General features: G+C 35.3%; 1 protein-coding gene across 1 annotated transcript in view; it reads left to right on the top strand.

The window, feature by feature from the left end:
• The window catches only part of LOC148117817 (dual E2 ubiquitin-conjugating enzyme/E3 ubiquitin-protein ligase BIRC6-like), a 61,477-nt gene that overhangs the window by 21,349 nt on the left and 34,128 nt on the right, over positions 1–6,000 (top strand).

Below are 6,000 nucleotides of genomic sequence, written 5' to 3'. Positions count from 1 at the left end.
CAGGGTTTGAAAAATTTGAGCTAAGACTTGATTAATGAGTGGCAATAAGTAGGAAAATATTTTAAAATTATGGATAAATAATCAAAAAGGGTCTCTGAGTGATGGAACCTTTAATTCCAGCTATTGGGAGACTCAGTATTGGGGTCTCAGAACTGTATACATAGTGCGACTCTATCTCAAAATACAACAACAACAACAAATCAGAGGTGAAGAAAGTGTGGTTTTAGGCCAGATTGAAGGAAAGAGCAATGTAGAATAGTGTGGACATTTTCCAAAACAACAAGAATAAATGTAGTTATGCAGCTTGCCTTTTGAACTATTAAACCCATCTTGGCAGTCATTAAATCGATTAGCTATTTTCAGTGTTTGTATGAAACTTTTATATATACATACATACACATATACATATATATATGTATATGTGTATGTATGTATATATAAAACAGGGTTTCTCTGTAGCTTTGAAGCCTGTCCTGGAACTAGCTCTTGTAGACCAGGCTGACCTCGAACTCAGAGATCCACCTGCCTCTGCTTCCCAAGTGCTGGGATTAAAGGCATGTGCCACCGCTGCCTGACAAATCTTTTATTGTCATTATTTCTTATTTAGAACACATCAAAACTATGTTGTTTGAAAATCAGTCTTCTGTTTTTTTTTTCTTTTTTTTTTTCAAAACAGACAAAATTTCTCTGTGTAGGTCTGACTGTCCTGGAACCTGCTTTGTAGATCAGGATGACCTTGAGTTCACTAGCGTGCCTGCCTCCGCCTCCGCCTCCGCCTCCGCCTCCGCCTCCGCCTCCGCCTCCGCCTCCGCCTCCGCCTCCGCCTCCGGAGTGCTGTCAAAATGAATCTTAAGCATTTTGACAGGAAGTGTGTGGGCTGTTCAAGAAGAAATTGAGTACAGATTTCTGTTGTCAGTTGTTTGTTTAGCCTCCAGAGAGTTGTTTTACTTTAAAAGGCTTTTCTTGGTTGACTTATTGTTATGTTTTTTGTTTTCTTGGTATAGAAGTTACTTTGAGGTAATTTTTAACAGTTATTTAAAAAAAGCTTTTCTTTCCAGGTAACCAGTGAAGTTTTATCAACAATAATCTGCACACACAAAGTTTAAGTAGACGTCTAAGGGAGGCAGTAGCCTTGATAGATTATATTCTCGAAAAATCAGAAAGCAGCTTGTTCATCATAAGCAGGTAATGGTCAGTAATGTTATTTTTGTTTTGAGACTGTCATTTGGGATCTCTGACCTTAGAGAAACTTGGGGCATGCTGCCCAGGTTGTTGGTTGATCTTATTTGTGAACTGCCAAAAAATACCTCTAAGTTTTGATAGTCTTTAAACTTTCAGGTTCTCCGTTACTAATCCTCAAGGGATTTTTTTTGCCTATTTATAGGGTTTCTTCACTTTTTTCATTACTCTGGCTGTTTTTCCATGATGTCATTTACCCTGTATTTTTTCCATACAGACCCAGTAACCCTTTTTTCTTATATTCCTAGTGGCTTCCTGTTTACCTTTGGTTGAAGTTGTCAGCTGCCACTCTAACTTTAGATTTTTAATTTTAAATGTTAGATAGTATTGAATTTAAGTTTGTGGGACTCCCTGCACCTGTTTTCTTGTCCAGGATTTTTGGGTGTGCTTTTTAAAAGAATTTTTAAATACATATTTTTAGTGTTTGCTTGGATAAATGGACATATTTTTCTGACATTAGTTCATAATCAGTTCTCTCAGAGTTGGGAATAACATACCAACTCTGAGTTGGTTCCTAGAATGTTCACATTCTTCATGTCTTTAATTTATTCTGTGTTTTCATAGGTAGTGTTATATTTTATTTCTTTGACTTTTGTGCAATTTATTGAATGTAATGATTCAGTAAAATATTGACAGTCAGGTATGTAGTGTGTTTCCTTTATGTCTCGTCTCTTTTTCTCAGATTTGTATTCTGTGGCAAGAATTTCGGTACTTTGCTTTGTAGATTTTGCTTATTTTTACTTTTTATGTGTATGAGTGTTTTGCCTGAATGTGTTTGTTTGGTAACTGAGGAGACTGAAAGAAGTATCAAATCTCTTGGAATTGATTATGAGCTGCCATGTAGACGGATGTTTCCTGTCTCGAATGTTCAGTCCAAACAACTCAGAGGTTGAATATCAATTATAAATACTTGGTTGATAGATTAGACTTGTTAGATTAGACTTGTTAGTAGCTAACTCTTATACTTAAATTAGCCCATAGTTCTTATCTATGTTTAGCCACATGACATGGTTCCTTTTCTCAGGATGGCATTCTCATCTTGCTTCTCTGTGTGTGCTGGCAACTCTCTGACTCTGTCCTTCTTCCCATAATCCTTAGTTTGGTTGACCTGCCTATATTTCCTGCCTGGCTACTGACCAGACAGTGTTTTATTAATCCAATTTGAGTGACAAATTTTTACAGTGTACAAAAGGATTATTCCACAGCACTGCTACGTGGGTGCTGGGAACTGAACTCAGGTCCTTTCTATGCAAGATCAGCAAACTGCTGAGCTATCTTTCCAGCCATGGCACTTTTATTTATTTTTTTATTGCTAGCTACGATTGCATTCTTTATTCTGAAACCCATTTAACCATTTCCTGATGATTTGAAAGACTCATTTTTCCATTGATGCTTTGTAAAATATTAAAAGAAAGCACAGACACATATTCTCATTCCCTTCTCCCTTTTGTGTTCGTTCACTTGTACATGTATGCTGTGATTTCATAGGTAGTCATGTGTTAGAATTTAGTTCTGTTGCATTATACCCCATGAACCTATGTGATTTTTTTTAAATGTAGCTTATCATTCCTCTAGAGTCAACATGTACACATTATTTACCATGTTATTTTCTTCTGAAGAATTGAGCTTATAGAAATGTCACCTTCTTTTGAGTCGGCGGGAAGTTAATATTCTTTTTAAAAAATTTCTTTCTTGGTGTGGTTTAGTATCACAAGATGTTCTAGGTGCTTTGTTTGATTTCCAAAATGAAAATGTCTCTTTTCTCCTTGAGAAAATTACTTCTCTCAAAGTCTAAGCTATATCCTTGATTACTAGAGTGCACCATATTGTGTCTAGTATTCTTTTTTGTGTATACTGCATGTGTGCCTTTGAGGCAAGAAGGCCTTGGGTCACTTGGCACTTGACTGTGAATAGCCTGGTGTTGCTGGGAACTGAGCTTGAGTCCTGTGGAAGAACAGCAAGTGATCTTAACCACTGAGCTATTTCTCCGGCCAATTTATTAATCTTTTTTAAGTTTTATTTTACTTTTATTTATGTGTATATGTGTCTGTTTTTTTGTGAATGTGTTTCTTGTAAGTACAAGTGTCTATAGAGACCTGGAAGGTGGAGTTTATAAGCCAGCTGTTGTGGGCCCTAGGAACCGAACTTGGGTCTTCTGGAAGAACAGGATGTGATTTTTTTAACCCATTGAGCCATCTTTCTAGCTCTGTAATCCGATTTCCTCAATAATCAAACAAACAAACCAACAAATAAATAAATAAAGTGTCTCAATAAATAAATAAATTAAGTGCCTCAGCCCGGACTGATGCCTGGATCAGCAATCAGGAAGAGCACCTGCTGTTTGGCAGAGGATCTTGGTTTTATTGGCACACTCACCGTGTGCTTCAAATCCATCCATAACTCTAGTTACTAAATATACAACACCTGTTTATGACTTATAACTGCCCCAGGCATGCATGTAATGCACATGCATGTGTGTAATGAAAACACTTATATACATAAACGTAAAACTTGAATAAATGCTGGGTTTAGGTGAACTGAGAATTAATTTGGGAATACCTAGATCTGGCATGGGGAAAGCTTTTGATTCTGTATTTAACAGGTGTATTTGGCAATAATCTGTTTTGTGTGTGTGTGTGTGTGTGTGTGTGTGTCCCCTCCTTCTTTTCCCTTCAGTTATGAGCTAAATTGATACTTTACACTCAGCAATGTGAATACTTTCGCATTGCCCATTTCTTCTGAAGACTTGTTTGATTTTTTAGCCTTTTCTCTGCTGGTACTAAATATTGGAATCTGGCATTTGCCCATTACGCAACTGTTCTCCCAGGGAAGCAGGGTCTCACTCAGATATAGAGACTGAAGTTAAACTTGTTAGTCCTTCTACCTCAGTCTCTGGAACAGCTGGGTTTACAAACTTGTGCCACCACACCTATCTTCTCTTTAAGACTTGTAGTTAACTTTAAGTATATCTCACTTACATTAACAGATTTAGCTGTCATTTCAAGTTGTCATGTAAAACGAGGTTACTGTTTTGTGAAATACTACTATTTAATTGTTCTTTATGAAGGTGAATGTTTGGTTGGTGAAACTGAAAACTTGTAAGAAGTGGTTGAATGTAGAACATCAGTGTTACTTGTGTAGCTCATAGCTGTAGCTGTGCAACAGCCAGGATAGTGATAGTTGTGCTGGGATTTGCCAGGGGATGTACATTGTGGGCAATAAACTCTACATTTCCATGAGGATGGGATAGCAGTTGCCAACTTATTTACAAATAGTTTGGAAACAATATGTATTTCTATAAGAATTATAACTAATTTAAAATAAATTTATATTTCTGTTCTTTCGTTATAATTATTACATGTGTTGCATACCTTTTGGGATCATTTTCTGAAACTATGGAATAGAATTAGTTTAAAATTATTTAGTTAATTTTTTGTTGCATCTGTATTGCTATCTTAAGGACTCTTCAGTTATGAAAATAACACTCCAATGGATTTTTCTTAATACAATATGTTGTATTTTGTTCTGAGTTCTTGAGTTTTTCTTTTAGTTCTTGGTATTCTCTCTCTCTCCCTGTCTCTCTCTCTCATACACACACACACACACACACACACACACACACACACACAATTCATGTCTTTGTAAGTATGTTTTTATTCAACATAACTTTCTGCATATGTACCTGGATAAATGGGGAAACTGGTCAACAGATAAACTCTTTATGAGTAGAAACACTTTGTTTTGTTTGTTCTTGTTACAGACTGTGAATTGTGGGGCTTAAGGGTAAGGGAGATGGTTCAGGGGTCAGATGACAGTAGTTACAGAATCTTGTGTTCATTCAGAATTGGCTGTCATAGATAGCTGAACTGTAATTGTATAAAGTTGATACATGAATACAGGAGAATGTATAAAATTGATTATATTTCATCATGTAATACATATGATAAGCTAGTTTTGCAAAATGTCTTCACTAAGGGATGATGAATAAAATTCTTAAAAATTTCCAGTGATTTCTTAAAACTATATTTGAATCAGTATTTACTATATTTGAATCAGTATTTACATAAAAAATTTTGTAGGGCTAGTGAAATGGCATAGACGTGAAAACACTTGCTGTGAGAGCAGGATGGCTTTAGTTCACGGTGGGCGAACTGACTCTACAGCATTGTCCTCTGACATCTACATGTGTGCTGCACACACTTTTGTACACACACAAAGAATATTTAGAGAGGCTATTAAAAAATAGTAAGGAAGACATACTGAGGCATATTAAAATATTTATTACTACAGAGTGAAAACCCCATAAAATTAAAGCTAAGAATTCTTCAGCAATAAAATTATTTTCTCCATGTATTTAAAATAAATAATTATTTTTCAGCATTGAAAAAAATCAGATTCTATAAGGAAGTTTTCTAATTACTTTCATTTTCCCATGGGTAAAGAACTTAATAATTTTCAGTGATGAATGTGGAGATAATGAATCCTTTAATAAATATAATTTAAATTTTATTACAAGGTTATTCAGAGATTAGTTATTCATTTGAAGTGTGAATTCTGTAAGAAGTATAATTTATATTTTGTTCTTAATGTTGATATTTTTAAGATTCAGTTGTTGATTTGTGTTTTAAGCAACTTAACCTACTAAAGGCAAAACAGAAGGCTTTGGTGAAACAGATGGAAAAAGAAAAAATACAGAGTAACAAAGGCTCATCATATAAACTGCTAGTAGAGTAAACAAAACTAAAGCAGGCGACCTCCAAG

This window comes from Myodes glareolus, chromosome 25 (assembly GCF_982192425.1).
Source record: "Myodes glareolus chromosome 25, mMyoGla1.1, whole genome shotgun sequence".
Lineage (NCBI taxonomy): Eukaryota > Metazoa > Chordata > Mammalia > Rodentia > Cricetidae > Myodes > Myodes glareolus.
Note: the sequence above shows the minus strand (reverse complement) of the source record. Positions and strands in the feature narration are given on the sequence as shown.